This window comes from Marmota monax, unplaced genomic scaffold (assembly GCF_021218885.2).
Source record: "Marmota monax isolate L192 unplaced genomic scaffold, Marmota_monax_Labrador192_F-V1.1 WCK01_AAM20220418_F8-fsc00001, whole genome shotgun sequence".
In the NCBI taxonomy this organism is placed as follows: domain Eukaryota; kingdom Metazoa; phylum Chordata; class Mammalia; order Rodentia; family Sciuridae; genus Marmota; species Marmota monax.
The window spans coordinates 56035584-56053541 of NW_026693777.1; the positions used below are offsets into that span (position 1 = coordinate 56035584).

General features: G+C 38.1%; 1 protein-coding gene and 1 non-coding gene across 9 annotated transcripts in view; both read right to left on the bottom strand.

Moving 5' to 3' along the window:
- The window catches only part of Rab27a (RAB27A, member RAS oncogene family), a 78129-nt gene that overhangs the window by 39768 nt on the left and 20403 nt on the right, over positions 1–17958 (bottom strand). The window contains exon 1 of one of the 8 annotated variants that reach the window (XM_046461607.2): positions 11057–11081. The exons of the other annotated variants lie outside the window; for them this stretch is intronic. The gene's annotated coding sequence lies outside the window, so the exon portion shown is untranslated. Of the gene's footprint in view, positions 1–11056; positions 11082–17958 lie in introns of those variants that run through there. 8 annotated transcript variants of the gene reach the window in all.
- On the bottom strand, positions 1886–1991 carry LOC124104859 (U6 spliceosomal RNA). The gene has a single exon (XR_006855544.1). It is a non-coding gene; the product is annotated as a U6 spliceosomal RNA (small nuclear RNA).

Genomic DNA, 17958 nt, shown 5'->3' on the forward strand with positions numbered 1-17958 from the left:
ATATATCCTCTGGTCCTCTCACTCAAGTGTTCATTCAACAAATATTTATTGAATATCTATTATGCACTTGGTGCCAGGGTACAGTGGGGAGTCAAGGCAGTTACCCTCAACATGAAAAAGCATCTTTTCTACCTCAGACCTTTCACTTTAGCAGCATCCCAATTTTAATTCTCTCAGTGACTATACCTGCCTTTCAGTTTTCAAAGAAGCCAATCCTTATGAATGTGTTGAACTTCTCTCACAAACAGTGCAACACAACAGCCATGTTCATACCCCCACATGGCTTTTTCCCTGCAGACACATGCACACATCACATGTCTGGCACAAATGTGAAGATATGAAAGGAATAAATACACAAAGCTCAACAGAGAACAAAAAGAAGTTTTTAGAAAGAGAAGCACAAAGCCAGGCGAAGTGGTGCACACCTAATCCCAGCAACTTGAAAGGCTGAGGCAGCGGAATTGTGAATCCCTTAGCAATTTAGGGAGTCTCAAAAAATAACAAGTGCTGGGGATATAACTCAGTACCACAGAGTGGGGGTGAAGAGGGAGGGAGAGAAAAAGAAACATGGGATATATTGTAAAGAATTTTGGTACCTGAAATGTTTTGAATATTTTAAGATGGTTAATCAAATACCACAGTGTTCCTCTGTAATTTAGGGACTTCACTTTCCCCAGCCCAAAATCCCAAAATGCTTTTTTTTTTTTTAATTGTCTGTTTGTTTTTGGTTTTGGTTTTTTTTTGTTGTTGTTGTTGTTGTTTTTTTGACTGAGGATACTGAAATTAAGGGCACTTTACCACCAAGCTAGTCCTTAGTCCTATTTTTTTTCTTTTTTTTTTTTTTTTCCTTTTGCACTTTAGGGCCTTGCTAAGTTGCTGAGACTGGCCTTGAACTTGTCTGTATTCCTCCTGCCTCAGCTTCCAGAGTCACTGGGATTGCAGGCATGTGTCTCTAACTCATGTGCCACTGTGAACAGCCCCAAAATGATTTTTATGAAGATATAGGAATGTGTAAATATAAGTATTACTCAGGTAACAAAACATTAGCATGTTTGAGAACTATATTGCCACATGTTCTTTTATACAATTAATGTTCCTTATCTAGGGATTCATTTAGGGAAAAAAATGTTCACCTACCAATGACTGTCATAGGAATATAAGTTTTATCAGTGTTTTTATGTTTAATGTTAAAAAAGCATTGACTTTTCTTTTTTGTTTATTTTATGATGTCACTATTGACCCATCTTGGTGTTCTGAGGGGATACATAAAATAAACACAGCAGACAAGGCAAGAAAAGTCACATGGAGTAAGGCAGGATAAGAATCATTTTATAATGTATGAAGAGATGAGCTGGGACAACTTGTTTACCAAATGAGCCCTGTCTACAACTCTCTTAAGACCACACAAATCCTACACCCTGAGGTGAAACAGAGCTACTTTCACTACAAAAGCAATACACACACTACCCTACAACAAAGAACCCCCACTTCCACAAGAGGAGACAGCTGTATCCTCTGTGCACAATTCGGTTCTAGATATGAGTAGATATGCTTCTAACCTCCTGGATAGGTCCAGAATAAAACATGAGAGAAGACAGACAAAGATTGACATCCTGTTGGTGCAAAAATCTCAGGCAGAGAGAAGTAAGTGGAAATACAACAGCTTTGAAAATTAGAAAGAAATTGGAATCTGGCTCTTTTCTGGTCTCCTGATTGAAAGATGAGTTTGATCTTATCCAAATTGATAATATGAGAATACAACTAGATTTTTTTTTCATGTGAACCATTTTGTTCAATCATGCCAAGGAAGCATCTGAAATACAAATTCAAAATAATTCAGGCCCATATTGAAAATAGTGTCCTGATAGTTTCCAGAATGTTACTCAAAAATATAGAACACTTCATGAATTTGAGTGTCATCCTTGTGCAGGGGCCATGCTAATACTCTCTGTATTGTTCCCTTTTTAGTATATGTGCTGCAAAGCAGGCACTGCAACTAGATTTTAACTGCATTATGTATTCACCTATAACTTGTGATTTATAAACATATTCTCATAAATGCAGTATTTTATAGTAATATCAGAGATCCATCTTTGACATTGAAAAGAGCTATTCATGGCTGAAAACGGACAGGATCTAAAATCGCAAATCACTTGATTAAATATTTATTAAATCAAGGTACCTGCTCCATAAAAATACTCAGTTTTCTCCATGTAAATGAGGTAAAAAGACTAAATTTGGCAGATGTTGATATTCCAACATCACAATTCTTTTCAGAGAAAAAATACTCTGCAAACAGTAGTGAATTAAATAGAAATTTCCACATGCTGTGAGGACCTTCAAACATATCCTCATGTGTAAAAGTTTCCTCCAGGCATTCATAAATTCTGTACAAGTATTAAAGAGAAAGACCAAGATAAAGAAAAAACAAGCAGTCCCAATCTAGGAGTCAGCCTACTATTTCTAAAATGTCCCTCCCTTCAGTGGGTGACCAATGAAACCCAGTAAGAAAGCAATATGAGCTGCACTATGTCAGGAAAGGACAGGACACCAGAACAATTCCTGAAAGTCGGAGATGTTCTGGAAGACCATTGCCAATGGCTCCAGGAAAATAATAGCTTTCCTTTTAATTTATGGAAACCATTGACTCATTTACTGAGAAATCATAACTTGTGGCCCATGCTTCTTTTAGGATCAGAAGATGAATGCTTATGGGGATTTAGGAAAAGTAAATTTACCAAAACACTGGGTACTGTAGCACTTTAACTTGTGACAAGTACCTCTTGCTTTATAGAGAAACAGGAAAAAAGCTCTCAGTGTGTCATTTAAAAATATAGACAATACAGTGGGAATGGGAGGGGTTATTTGATTTGCTGAGTAATATCTCAAATAATGTGAAAGCAACTCCATCATGGACACAAACATACATCACTGCAATGGAATGAGCAACCCACAGTGTACCTTGAAGGACACCATGAAGCTGGGTGGTCTCCAAGAATTTGATTAAAAAATACAAAAGGTGTAAGGAGCTCTCCCATTCAGTGGTTGCTTTTTGTGGGCACTCAGAGGACAGTAAAACGTAGACTTTAGAGTCAGGGTTTTCTAAATTCAAAAAGCAGGACCCCACTAACTAATGGTATAAAGGGAGCAGCAAAATGCCAGGTTGGGGATGAATAAATCATGGCTATTCATATGAGTATAATAGATAAGGCTGGAAGATCAGTGTTCAGGCCCTAAGCCTGATATTTTTCCTGCTATACCTTAAGAATGACATTGAAATATTATAAAGCTCTCAAAGAAAGGAGAAAAAATATTTTCTAAAAAAAAAATGGAAAAGGAGGAGTAACTCAAACTACCCAGAAGGTGGAATATCTTCAAGTTAATAGAGGGAATTCAGCTATTAACAGGCTCTGAAGAGGTACAATGTGTGCCCATTAAGTTGCGGTGCCAGCAAATCTCTGGGCCCAACTGAAAGGCAGAAGGATCAGAAATGGCAGCACTGCCACTGTGGCCAGGTCAGAGAGGCTTTCTACCCAGGAAACACTCAAAGGACTTAAAGTCGGAAAGAGGATTTCCAAGATTCTAAAACACACAACACCTTTCTATTTTTGACCTAAAAAAATGCAGTTGGGGCTTCCAACAAGACTAATCCTCTGACAACAGGAAATGTGTTATGAAGGCCTTGTACACACCCACCTGGCTCTCCTCTTGCAACCCACCTGCCTCAGGTTTTTCATATGCCGCAACACAGGACAGACCTTGATCTGTTAGGGAAATATACCAACTCAAGAAGCAGCCCTTCATTTTGTGAAGAAGCAATGACACTTCTTTCATTCATTCCAAGAAAAACTTATGAATTAGAAGATGCAAGAGCTGCTGGGATGATTACCCAAACAATAAAATAATTAGTCAAATAGGCCTGAGTTAGCAGTAACTGGAGGGAGGCTCATTTATTATTGATTTTTTTAAAAAAATGAGAATGAGTGTTCTATATTTATTCACCCCATCCAGAAATTGTGTCTAGAATATATACTACCCTGCCTTTCCAGACCCAACCATTGACACACCAGGGTGATGTCTTCACTGTTGTCTTATAAGAATGATCTCTACAGTGGGCTATGATCATCAAACAAAAGGAACAAACCATTCTTTACTTTTCGGTGATGAGATGTGCTATAAGCTCACGGATAGGACCATAAATGCTAAGGGCTCCTGTCCCACATACCCTACTCCAAATATTAAGTTGATATATTGGTTTGACACAGAGATACTTACAAAGGATCCAAAATTCACCAAGTATTGCTTCACACCTCCCTTGCCTACCCCACACCCTCACCAACCACATCAGAGCAGGTCTATTCTCTGTCCTCAGTACATGGTGGCTTACTGAAGCACACAGGACTTACATCTCTTTCAGATGGTTTTTATTCCTACAGACAAACATCTGCCCTACCACACCCTCATGCTGCATTCTAAAGCCCTACTCCCAACATTTACTCCCATGCCACAGCTCCATCTATTCCCTTTTTCCTTCTCCAGCTCTCTTGTCCCTCATCACCAGCTGCTTTTCTCAATCTCCAGTTTGAGTGTGCAAAAACTGACCTTGTTTTAACAATGCCAGTCGGTGAATACATACACGCTTTCCTTGTAACACAGTGAGCTGCTGTGCTAACCTCGAGATGTTCAGCCCTCCTCAGTAAACTCTTATGCTACTGTGTCTTCTGGAAATTCTACTTTTCCAAAAAGAAAAAGAGTTCTCCCCAGTCACATGTGGGAATGGTGCCATTTCAGAAACCCAAGTGCTTTTCAAACCTCTTCCAGTTTGGTTTCACCATAATGTAAATGGAAGAGCAGCATACTGATATAAATTTATCATGAGTTTAAGACATTACTACCTGTGAATATTTTCACTATACACTAACTCAGTTTTTCTTTTTAAATTAAGCCATTTCCTGATGTTTTAAAACAACTGAAATAAAGATGCTAGGATTCTTAGCCTCTGCCATTAGCTATCAATAAGCTGTAGACAGCCAGCTAGATGCTTTTGTGGGCCTCTCTCCACTGATACATTTAAAATATGTGTTTAACTGCTCCCAGATATTATATTCCTTAATAGATGAATCAAAATGAAAGGGCAAAAATTTTCTAAGGATAAGGTCTAATGAGATATACTTCTTATTGCTTCTCAAGAAGTCTTTCTTTGCTCCACCTATTCCATACGCAGGGTCTTAGAATTGACTGTTTGCATTTCTGTCACAGCTGTGTATAGAATGAGGTGTGCCTTGAGTTATGCAAGGGCACTGAGGAACAACAATGGACCTGAAGCCATCCAATTTTCAAACCAACCCGGCAGATCACAGTTGGCTTTTTAAAATTATTATTGTTGTTGTTGATTTCTAATTATTACATTATAATTAGTAAATATGGTCTGCATAATATCAAATTGGGGGAATTTAAAATGAGTTATTTTATAAATGTTTTCAGTGGTTGCATGAAAGTAATTTGTGTGCCCTATGTGTTAGATGCAATATATATAATATTGTGTGTGTGTGTGTATTTGTGTGCATATTCAAGCTACTTAGTTGTGATTTCTAATTTGTTATATCTTTTGGGGGGGAGGGGGATGCCAAGGATCGAACTCAAGGACACTCGACCACTGAGTCACATCCCCAGCCCTTTTTTGTATTTTATTTAGAGACAGGGTCTCACTGAGCTGCTTGTGCCTCACCCTTGCTGAGGCTGGCTTTGAACTCATAATCTGCCTGCTCAGCCTTCCGAGCCACTGAGATTACAGGTATGCACCACCGCAGCTGGCTTTAATTTGTTATATCTTTACATCTTTGCTACCTCTTCTGCAAGTTTCTAAGAAAGGTATGTTTAAAAACTGGATCATACTTATTTTCAGAAAATAAACCCAAGGTAACATATTAAAGAGGATGAATATAGCCAGGCTCTATGGTGCATGGCTCGGGAGGTTGATCACTAGTTCAAAGCCAGCCTCAGGAACTTAATGAGACCCTAAGCAACTAAAAAGGACTCTGTCTCGAAATAAATTTTAAAAGGTGGGGTAGGGGCTGGAGATGTGGCTCAGTGGTTAAGTGCCCCTGGGTTCAATCACCAGTACAAAAAAAAAAAAAAAAAAAAAAAGACTATAAAGCACCATTAAATAACAAGGCTATATATAAATAATAATTAAGTGGCAAAATTAAATCTGTCGGCTTCAATTTTGTTCTGAGGAAACCTGGAATTCATGGGGCTACTTTAAGAGTTCTAAAAACTTTTACTCAATTTCACTTTTTCTCCCCATTATCATTTTTTAACTGGAAAAGAAAAGTATACAATCAAATGAGTTATATACCAAATTTAAGAGACTTAACTTGTTTACTTACACTACTTTGCTATTATTTCTGCTTTTACTGTATACATTGATATGTTAATTAACTTAGAAGGCTATAATTTATACTAGCTTTTTTTAAATTTTGTTTTGTTTTGGAATGGGGAGAAGGCTGGGGAATAGATTCATGTTTCCACTCATGAAATTATTTTAAAAAGCACATGTGAGCCACACTAGATAAATGACAGAGAAGACTTGGGAACATGTGTTCAGCATGTCTTTGCATTCATCCTGTTATGACAGTCAGTTGAGCAATAAGGAATAAACATTAGACATTTCATCAGAACATTTTACTGTAGAGTACTTCGGAGGTGGCTTTATGTTTGGAAGCCTTCTTATCTGACTTCTATACATATAATAGAACTAGTCTAAGTTCAGGCTACTTCTTGTCCACAGCAGATAAACGTCTTTGTGGCCAGCTCGATATTCCTGCGTAAGCTCTGAGGAAATCTGCATAATGTCATTGCAGCTAACCTCTCATTGCCTCAGAGAGCTGCTCTAGTCCAGCCGATTGCAAATTTTCTTTAGCAATAAAACTGTTTCTTCAAAGGAAACCTTACATAGCACCTCATCAAATAAGACCAATGAAAGTAGAACCATTCTAATGAAAGGAACGAAGGATAAGATTCCAACTCCAAGGCGTGTGGACCCATGAGGTACCTAACAAGGACTCCACTGCACCCATCCAGAAAACCAATGCTGAAAGTGCCACCTCCATCCCAGCTCTAAATCATCCTCCCGGACTTTGGCTTTGTATGAAATACTACCTCTGTGCCTGAAATTGGCAGCTCATTTGTAAAGCCAACCAGGCTTTTTTAGTTGGCATCTCCTGAAGATGCAACCTCTCAGATTCCCCTCTAAGGCTCCTCTCATCTGGAAGGAAAATCTCAAATAGGGTCCTGGTGAGCACTCCAAGACGGGATACAGAAAATTTGAGAGAAAGGATGAAACTTTAGGAAAGAGTCCTGGGGACACTATGGATGGGTCAGTCCTTGGAAAGGAAGAGCTTTGAACCTAGAGCTAAGTAGTCCTAGAAAACCTAGGTCAAACCAGCCATAAGATAATCAAGAAGCACCACCCACCCTATAATAGGACACCAGTGTCCTTTAAACAGAAAGTGAAGGGAACCATAGGGAAGATGTTTGTCCTCAACTATACTGGTGATCCTATCTTGCTAAATGGACCATTTGAGCCCATCAGAAAATAATGCAAGTGTCAGTGGGCACAAGAATCTAATCTATTCTTGGGTGGAACTCTCCAAAGTCAAGACATGCTTCAAAGAAGACAATGAAATGTTGACAAAACAAACCTAAAATAACTGAGAATATAATAGTTCATGTTTTATCAAAAGTCACTTTTTACTATAGTACAGAACAGCAAAAAGAAATACAAAAAATACTGATCAGAATAAAAATTCCTTGGGCTGGGGATGTGGCTCAAGCGGTAGCGCGCTCGCCTGGCATGCACGAGGCACTGGGTTCAATCCTCAGCACCACATAAAAGATAAACTAAAGATGTTGTGTCCACCGAAAATTAAAAAATAAATATTAAAAAATTATCTTTCTCTCTCTCTCTCTCTCTCTCGCTCTCTAAAAAAAAAAAAAAGAATGAAAATTCCTATCAGAGTAAAACTTAAAAATGATCTCCACTAACTTGATTTTTTTCCTATGAATTCTGAAGAAATTTCTAGTATTGGATTTTATCCACAGAACCCTTTGACCCAGCTAACTGCTAGATCATAAGGAATGTTTTATATGAAAGCTTCATTACTTAAAACCATTAGAAAGTTCCAGGGAAAGAGAAAAGGGCATGGGGAAGAAGGGGCAGAGAAATGCCTAGTATTCCCCACCTCAGCTCATGTGAGAGCAGGACACAGTGAACTCCAGATTAAGTACAAGAGAGGCCCAGAAAAGTAGTCAAAGTCATATTAAAGTCAAAACCAAGAAACTAAAGAACAGGCTTAAAAGGGTCTTGAGAAATGGCTTATGAATTTGGGAGGGAGAGTGTTCCGAGAATTCAGGAGGATGCCTATCTAGACAGACTTTGGAGCAAACAGCTCATCAGAGCCAGCGGTAACAATAGTTAGAAGAAAAGATCCATAGTAATTGTTGCTCTTGCCTTCTAGGTCAAACAACTTACTCGATCCTGCTCACCCCATCTAATTTCAATGGCTCCAAAACTATTCCAATCAGGTTCCTTCACTGTTTTTTTCTTCCTACCTTGGGCAGATGGAAAGCCAAGCATCCAGGTTAGAACTTGGTCTCCTGAGGCCAGACCTTGTCTTTATCATCAGCCAAATGTAACATTTTATAGTATAATGTTAGTCTCCACATTCCAAGAAATCTGATTGCAAAAGTTTATGAGTTAAGTGTTTGATCTCAGGAGATAATCCACTATTTTAAAAAACATTATAAATGGTACTCCTTTTAAGGGCTTTTCAATATGTATTTGTACCATATGAAAAGAAAATTGTTGTGTAGCTATCAAATACTGAAAATAAATCAAAGCTTCTAATAGACAATGATGACATTACTCAATTTTCTTAGATATGTCACCCTAAAATTTTACATATGAATGTCCAAGAAATAATAGTTCTTACACTTAAAAATTTATTGCATATAGTGATAGAGAAAATTAATTATTATGCATAAAAATTATAATGTTCAAATTGAAATTATTTCCAATGGTTTCTGCTGTCTCTAAGTATTTGAAATACCCATGTTTTCAGCTCTTATAAACTGGAAATTTCTGACACAGGAAGGAAGAGATATTAAAATTCTATTATTTCTAATCGAAAAGGTCTTGATCTTACAGAGTACGTGTTCTATATATGTTTTCTCACAAATATATATCTATTAGATATGCACATGGATAAATATCCGTCAGTGGATTTTTGTTACTTGTGGGAAAATGCAGAGTTTTAAACATAGTTTAGTTGTCAAAGTACTGGAATTGCTAAAGTATCTCTCTGATTTATCTGAGAAATGCACGAGAATATATGAAATTAGGTAGCACCAGAAGAACTGGTCAGCATAACACACCTCCATGAACAGATGACATATGAAATTATTTGTGTTCTCTTCACTTCTGAACACCAGGACTCAGAGATAAAGTCCTATTGGCTTCCCATAGTGGAAAAATGGAAAGGGAGGTTATTTCAAAGGAAACATCCTACCTACTTATGTTCCTTTATTCATGGCCCAAATAATTAGTAGGATGATCATGACCTGAGTCAAATGCATCTCTACCCACTCCACTCTCACCTTGAAAACCTGTCTCTCAAACCACATCCTCCTCCAGGTATTCCTTCAACCAGTATTTTCTCCATATGTATGAATGCTATATCTTGTTGGTTAACTTGTACAGTTGTATGCCACTTCTAAAATACTCTATTCCCATCTCATGAACATGTCTCAATTCTCCAGTAAAATTGCATATTTCCTGAAAACTGCTTTCTTATGTGTTGCCTCTCCACAACCCCTTACCACTAGACTGATAAGTTGCTCAAAGGCTAACTGTGTCTACCATCTGGCTTTCTCTAACAGCCTCTTCCTTCCTCTGTTTCCCTCTGTTCCCTGCTGATTTCATTCAGGAATAACCAAAAAGTGTTTTAGGGCTCTACTGATAGCTGTGCTTTTCTGTTAATTTAAACTATATTTGTAGGGCCTGGAGGTGTAGCTCAGTGGCACAGCATTTGCCTGGCATGCACAAGACCCTGAGTTCAATCCCCAGCAACACACATACACACGAATAAATTATATTTGTATGCAACTTAACAGGATTTAATACACAACTACTATGTCTCCAGTATTATGTTCCTAACTATGGGTGGCATGATAAAAACCTGTGATCTAGCACCACCCCGCTATACGAAGTTAATAATCTGGGTAAGGAAGCAAGATAAACTCATGTGCAACAAAGAACAAACAAGACACTGTTATCAGGGAGCAAAACACCTGTTACACCATGTGGACTACCAGCACGGGATATCAAAAGTGAAATGGACTCGAAGTCAGTAGACCTGAACTCTGTTATTTACTTACTAGCTGTGAGACCTCTGGTTAGTTGGGTATCCTCTCCTCATCTGTTTCCTCAAAATGGGAATATTTATCTAGCAAATTTTTGGAAGGATTAAAGGATACATTATATGAACACATTTGTGAACTGTAAACTACTGGATATCTGTAAGATGGTCGTTTGACAAGGCAAGTGGACCTCAGGAAGCTAGATGGGGGAAGCAATCTGACTATGGCTTCAAGTAGAACCAGGACCTGAGGAGAACAACTTCAAAGTCAGGCATTCAGCTAGACGGTAAGGAATAAGAGAGAAAATATGTTTGGTACCAAGGCATGTTTTTTTTTATTGTTTGTCTTGTTTGCAGTGGTAGGGATGAAACTCAGGGCCTCATACATGATAGGGAAGTGCTCTACCTCTAAGCTACATCCCCAGCTGAAGGCATGTCTTCACTTTAATTTAACAAGCATTGAGGAGTCCTGCTAATCACTCAAAGGATATGAAAGTGAAAAACGTATAACCTTTTCCCTTAAAACTTATAGGCATATAGAGACCAGACAAATACACTAATAAATATAAAACTAACTGTAAGCTCAAAATAATGTTTATGAGGTGATACAGCCTGTTAAAGAGAGCTGGATAACTCACCATTGGTGTGTGGGCTTCTAACTCCTCCACCACCATCTGTGAATGATCCACATTCACCAGTACTCTCTGGACCTTGTTTGTTCAAAGATGAAATAAAGTTTAAACCCAAGAAACGCTTCCCAACACCAACGCTGTACTCTATGATTCTAGGTTCAAAGTTCAGATTTTAACCATGAGAATTTAAATGAAATTAGCATTTAGATGACGGCAGTACTATGGGAATGGGAAGGAAAGGATCCAAGAGACATTGATTTTAAAATAATAGAAAATTCCAGGTACATGCCTATAATCCCAGTGCTGTGGGAGGCTGAGGGAGGAAGATTACAAGTTCAATGCCATCCTTGGTAACTTAGAGAGACCCTGTCTCAAAATAAATTAAAAGGGCTGGGAGTGTAGCTCAGTGGTAGAATACCTGCGGGTTCAATACCAGTATCACAAAAAAATAAAATAAATAAAATAAAAATAATACAACAAAGTGCCTCACTGGGTGGAAAAGTAAATGGCAAAGAGGACTCCAAAGAATGAAACCCAGGTAGCCAGGGGGGCAAAATGATGTTACCAACAGAACAGGATATTTGAAGTGGGGGACGGGAAAGAACTGGAATGGGCATAAAGTAAGTGTCTGTGTGTGAGCATCAGATTTTTTGGAGGAACTGATGATGATATCAGATGGGCAAGTTGAGTATGAGGAATTAGCAAAGCCACATCCACAGAGAAATGCTTGAAAATCATCCCCATGCCCTGTGTCCTCAGCCCTCAGTGAATACCATGGGGGAGCTCTGCTCCAGGTTGATGTCGAAGAGGGGATTCTCAATAATACAAGATTATGCCAAATTGTTCTCCAATACAATTGTTTTATACTCCCAATTTCTTATCCTCACCAACATTTGGCGTTTGTTGTCAGACTTCTCAAAAGGAAATACAGTGTGATCTAAATTAGGATTTCTTTGACAGGTTATAAGGTTGAGCATCTTTTTTTAATTTGTGGAACACTCAATTTGTTTCCTCTTATAGAAAAGCACATTCATGTCCTTCCCCTATTTGTTTGTTTATTGTTTATTTTTGTCACTGTTGGGTTTTGGGTGGTACCGAAGATTGAACTCAGGGACACTCCACCACTGAGCCACAACCCCAGACCTTTTTTGAATTTTATTTAGAGACAGGGTCTCACTGAGTTGTTTAGCTCCTCACTTTTGCTGAGTCTGGCTCTGAACTCATGATCCTCCTGTCTCAGCCTCCCAAGCCACTGGGACAGGCTTTGGCCACCAAACCTAGCTCTTCCAAACCCAGTTTTCTATTAATTTTTCTTATAGTCACATAGGAGCTCTTTATATATATAGGCTACCAAACCTTTGTGATATATATATATATATATATATATATATATATATATATATATATATATGTAATATATATACTATATATGTGTGTATATAATATATATATATTATATATACACACACATACATGCTGCAAATATATTCTTTCTTGTGACTCCTTTTTAATGACTCTTAATTTGACTAATTTATCAATTTTTAAAATTTTTTTTAGTTGTAGTTGAACACAATACCTTTATTTTATTCATTTATTTTATTTTTATGTGGTTCTGAGGATCGAACCCAACACCTTACATGCACTAGACAAGCCCTCTACTGTGGGAGACCATCCTTACACGTGACTGAGTCACACTCCCCAGCTGGGTGCTGAGGCGCTCAGTCGCAGAAATATGGCAGAGCTTTCCCCACCCTTCTTGGATTCGAGGGTCAGAGTCTCACGCATGGTATGTCTTGCTACAGCCCCATGGGTGAAGCTATGCTCACCTGTTCCTTTGTAATATAACCCCTTGCCCTGTTTAGGATAGAATCTTCCATGGAAGTGCCTTGTGTGTGTCCCCTTCTCTTACTGTGCCCTTGGGTGTGGCCTACCCAGGTGTCAGTCAACCTGCTGACAGTGGACATCATGAAGATAGACTCAGCCCCCTGAAACCTGACCCCTTGCCTCATTTGAATAGCTTCTCCTCAATAAAAGGGGTCAGCAGGTGCTCTCACTCTCTCCCTTTCTGTGGACCCTTAAGGTCAGAGGAGCCGTCACAGTGACCCCAAAGAAAAAGGTATTTGTGTCTCTTGTGTGGTTATTTTGCACAGCCCAGTTAGCCCAATTCAACTGGAGTGACCCCTGAGCCTTTTAGTCACGAGAACAGTAACCTGGCACTCTACCACTGAGCTACAACCCCAACACCTAATTTATCAATTTTTAATAGTTATTTCTCCTTATATTGCATTGGAGAAGTTTTTCTTTGTTTAAAGTAATAAAGACATTCTTCTATGTTATTTTCCTAAAGGTATTGCTCTCTGGCTTTAATACACTGGAAAATTAGTGTATGTAAGGATCCAATTTCATTATTTTTTCCTTAAGGACAGTTATAATAGCATCATTTATTGAATAAAATCAACTGTTCTCCAGTGATTTGCCATATGTAGGAAGATCTTTTTCAGGACTATGGCTTTCCCATTGTTCATTTTGACCATCTCTGGGTCAATGCCACAGTGCCTTAATTACTATTACCTAAAAATGCAATTTCATATCCTGTAGGATTAGTCTTCCACTTTGCTATGGGTATTCCTGACCCTTCATACTTCCATCTAAGTTCCTCGAAAAACTTAAGAGGATTTAACTGGGATTGCACCAAAATCCAGTAAGTCCCAAATTTTCAGTTCTATACAGGACAAATGGGACATAATAGGTGAAATCTACAGATCAACTTAGAAGATTAACATGTTCAATATTTTTAATTTACCTATATGTGTATATCTCTCCATTTATTTATATATTCTTCAATGCCTTCAAATCTCATAAGAGAAGATATATAAGTCAAAAATAAGCATACAAAATATGCTAAATATCATATATCATTATGGAACTGCAAATTAAAGTAACAAAGAAATGCCAGTACATGCCTATTAACGTAACCAAAATCTATAACACCAGATTCTGATGAAGATGTAGAACAACAGGAACTCCCATTGATTACTAATAGGAATGAAAAATTCCACAACCACTTAGGAAAACAGTTTGGCAGTTTGTTAAAAAACTAAACACATTTATTACCATATGATCCAGAAGCCACATGCCTTAATATTTACCCAAATGAGCTGAAAACATATCCATAAAAAATATGGAATTTTATAGTAGATTTGTTCATAGTTGCCAAAACTTGGAAGCAATAAGACATCTTTCAGTAGGTGAATGGATTAATAAACTATGACACATACAAACAATGGAATATTATTCAACACCAAAAAGAAATGGGCTATTAAGCCTTGAAAAGACAAGGAAGAAACTTAATTGTATATTACTAAGAGAAAGGAGCTAATATGAAAAGGCTACATACTATATAACACCAACTACATGATGTTCTGGAAAAGACAAAGCTACGGAGATAAAAGCTTGGCTATTGTCTTATAGGGGTTAAAGGAGAGGATTTTTAGGGCAGTGAAATTATTATGTATGATATTGTATTCGTTAGTAGATACATATTATACATGTATCAAGACCTATAGAGTTATAAAACTAAGACTGAATTCTAATATAAACTATGCACTTTGGGTAACAATGATGTATAAATATAAGTTCATCAACAAATGTGCCACTCGTTGAGGATGTTGATAACCAGGGAGGCTGTGGGGAGAAAGGATCAGGGATGAATGAAAATGTGTACTTTTTTGCTGCACTTTACCATGAACTTAAAACTGTTTTAAAAAATAAACTATTTTTTAAGGGAGACAAACCACGTGTCAAAAATCACATCTTAATTTTGAAATTTAAAATTTAAGAAGTTGGAAACAGACAGGCATGGTGGTGCACACCTGAAATCCCAGCAGCTCCAGAAGCTGAGGCAGGAGGATCACAAGTTCAAAGCCAGCCTCAGCCACTCAATGAGGTCCTAAACAACTTGGTGAGACCCTAGCTCAAAAATAAAAAATAAATAAATAAAAAGGGCTATGGATGTGGCTCAATGTTTAAGTGCCCCTGGGTTCAATCCCTAGTACAAAAAAAAAAAAGAAGAAGAAGAAGAAGTTGAAAACAAATTTCTAAGCTCTGGCTAATTATTTGAGACCAACTTAAAAAAAAAAAAAACTTGGCCAACTTATTTTCATCACACCTATACAAAATCCATAATCTAAATTCCAGTTAACTCCATGAAATGCATCTTCATTTGAACAAAGATAGGCTAGGAATGTAGCTCAGAGGTAGAGTGCTTGCCTAGTATTCTCATTGCCCTGGACTGGATCTCAAACACTGAAAAAAGTGTGTGTGTGTGTGTGTGTCTGCGCGCGCATGTGCATGCGGTGTGTCTGGATGAAAAGGTTAGGGCAGGAATGATCCAGAAATGAAAAGGGGTACTTAAGGCAAAAGAAATAGCAGCAAGCCACTCTATAACAAAAGTCTAGAGCCTTTAGTTCTAAGAAAGCAAATTCAACATCACAACAAAACGCAAAATGGTAATCCACACCTAACTCCAAAGAGTTCCACAACTACTGACAGTAGTGATTAACTTTCTTAACACCATTAAAAACCAGTAAATCCTCGTGTTGTGATTTCTACACACCTTTCATCACTTTTAGTTTTAAACACTTTCAGAACTCTAAAAACTATACTAGATGGGAATCTGTTTTTTAATAGAACTTTTAAGTTGTTTTAGAGAAAATCATCTTGACTCAAATGACAAATGTGAAATTACAGATAAAAAGCATAGAATGACATGGGAATGGGTTGTTCTGCCTGTGATGCGTGTAAGAATCCTTCCTAAGGGTCTGGGGCTGTGGTTCAGCGGTAGAGCACTTGCCTCGCACGTGCAAGACCCTGGGTTCAATCCTCAGCACCCATAAAATAAATAAGTGAAATAAAGGTATTGTGTCCAACTACAACTAAAAATAATTAAAAAAAAAAAAAAAAAAAAGAATCCTTCCTAAGAAATATATATATTTGGGGTTGAGGCTGTAGCTCAGTGGTAAAGCGCTTGCCTCGCATGCATGAGGCACTGAGTTCAATCCTCAGCATCACATAAAAATAAATAAAGATCTGTGTGTTATCTACAACTAAAAAATATACATTAAATTTTTTTAAAAAAAGAAATATATATTTTAAATGTATTTCAAATGTAACATAAATTGAATGCATCACAACTTATGCCTACCAATCCAGAAGCTGACAGTAATTTTAAATGAAGTTTGATATGTGGTTTCCATCAATGATAAAAAGCTACACCAGTGAACCTAGAAGCCACTGAACTGAGACAGCCTGAGTGATTGAAATTGAGACAGCGGCTCAGAAGCACATCAGTTAAACAATGCAGTAAATAAACAAGCCAGCACTGAACACTTGCACTCCTCACTACAGTGAGCCCCAAGGCCATCGTTGCTCTAGAAGAGCAGCAGCCCAGTATGTGCACTCTGCATGGAAACGAACAATGAACCTTAACAAAAGTGTGCATAAAACCTTGGGAGGGGCTGGGATTGTGGCTCAGCAGTAGAGCGCTCGCCTCACACAGGAGGGACCCGGGTTCGATCCTCAGCACCAAATAAAAATAAAGGCATTGTGTTGTGTCCATCTACACCTAAAATCAATAAATAAATTTTTTAAAAATTCAAAAAACTAATTTAAAAAAAAAAAAAAAAAAAAACTTTGGGAAGTGAGAGGGCTGGGAAGCAGAGCCAGAGGAAGGAGGAGGAGCCCGCTCGGCCTAAGCAGGGAATCAGAGACTTCACAGAGGCCCCTCTGGGCCAAGGACTAAAAGAAGAACATGAGCATCTACACACAGAGAAGAACATGTGACAGAGGTGAATGAACAAATTTTATATAGTCCACAAGATAATGTGGGGAAGGGCTTTAACTCACATGTCAGTTAAATAAGCATTATCCTTTAAAGATAACAGAAATTATAAGCAAAATGATCATTGATGTTCATCTTAAAAGTGTGACTGATCTTTGATGGAATTTGGCAAGAGATGTCTGATGTTCAAGTAAAAAGACAGACTGGGTTGAAAAGCCATTGAGAAGGGAGTACACGTGAGGCTGATGGATAGATAGGGTGGGTGGGTGCAAGGGGGGTTATGTTTAGACTTACAAGAATCCAACGGTTACTTAGAGTGCATCAAGAGGTTCTCAGAGATGGATGTGATTAACATGGCGTGTGGAGGTGGAGGAGCGTGTGTCCAGAACAGGGGCTAAAGAGATGGAACAGTGTTTGGAACCTTGGCCTAAAAGGACTCTTAGATGGCACTACAAGTCTGAGCTATTCTCTGGGCAATGGAAAGCCACCATAGGCTTTTATGTAGGAGAGGAACATGAGATCTATGCCTGGCAGCCAGCCACAGACTGGGAACATAAAGAGCATCTGAAGCACATGGTGTTATATGGACTGATGTTGTGTCGCCCTCAAAGTCATGTACTGACTTTTTTGATAGTATTAGGACATGGACCTTGGAGAGACCATTAGGTCATGAGGGCGAAGCCCTCATGAATGGGATTTCCATAAAAAGAGGTCAGAGAATCTGTTTGCTCTTTCTGTCATATAAGGATATAAGAAGCTGGGAGTCTGCAACTGAAAGAGATCCCTCACCAGCACCTGACCACGCTGGCACCCCAATCTCAGACTTCCGGTCTCCAGAACATGAGGAACAAATGTCTACTGTATATAAGTCATCCAGTCTGCAGTGCTTTGTTACCGTAGTTCAAAGTGACTGAGACATAAGAGAAGAGATGGTGAGGGTTTCAATTGTCAGTGACAGTAGGGAGGATGAGAAAGGGATTAATTCATGATATATTCAGGAGGCAGAAATCAATATAATGTCTTAACTGAGTACAGAACTTAAAGATAACTAAGACTTCCAGTTTAATAA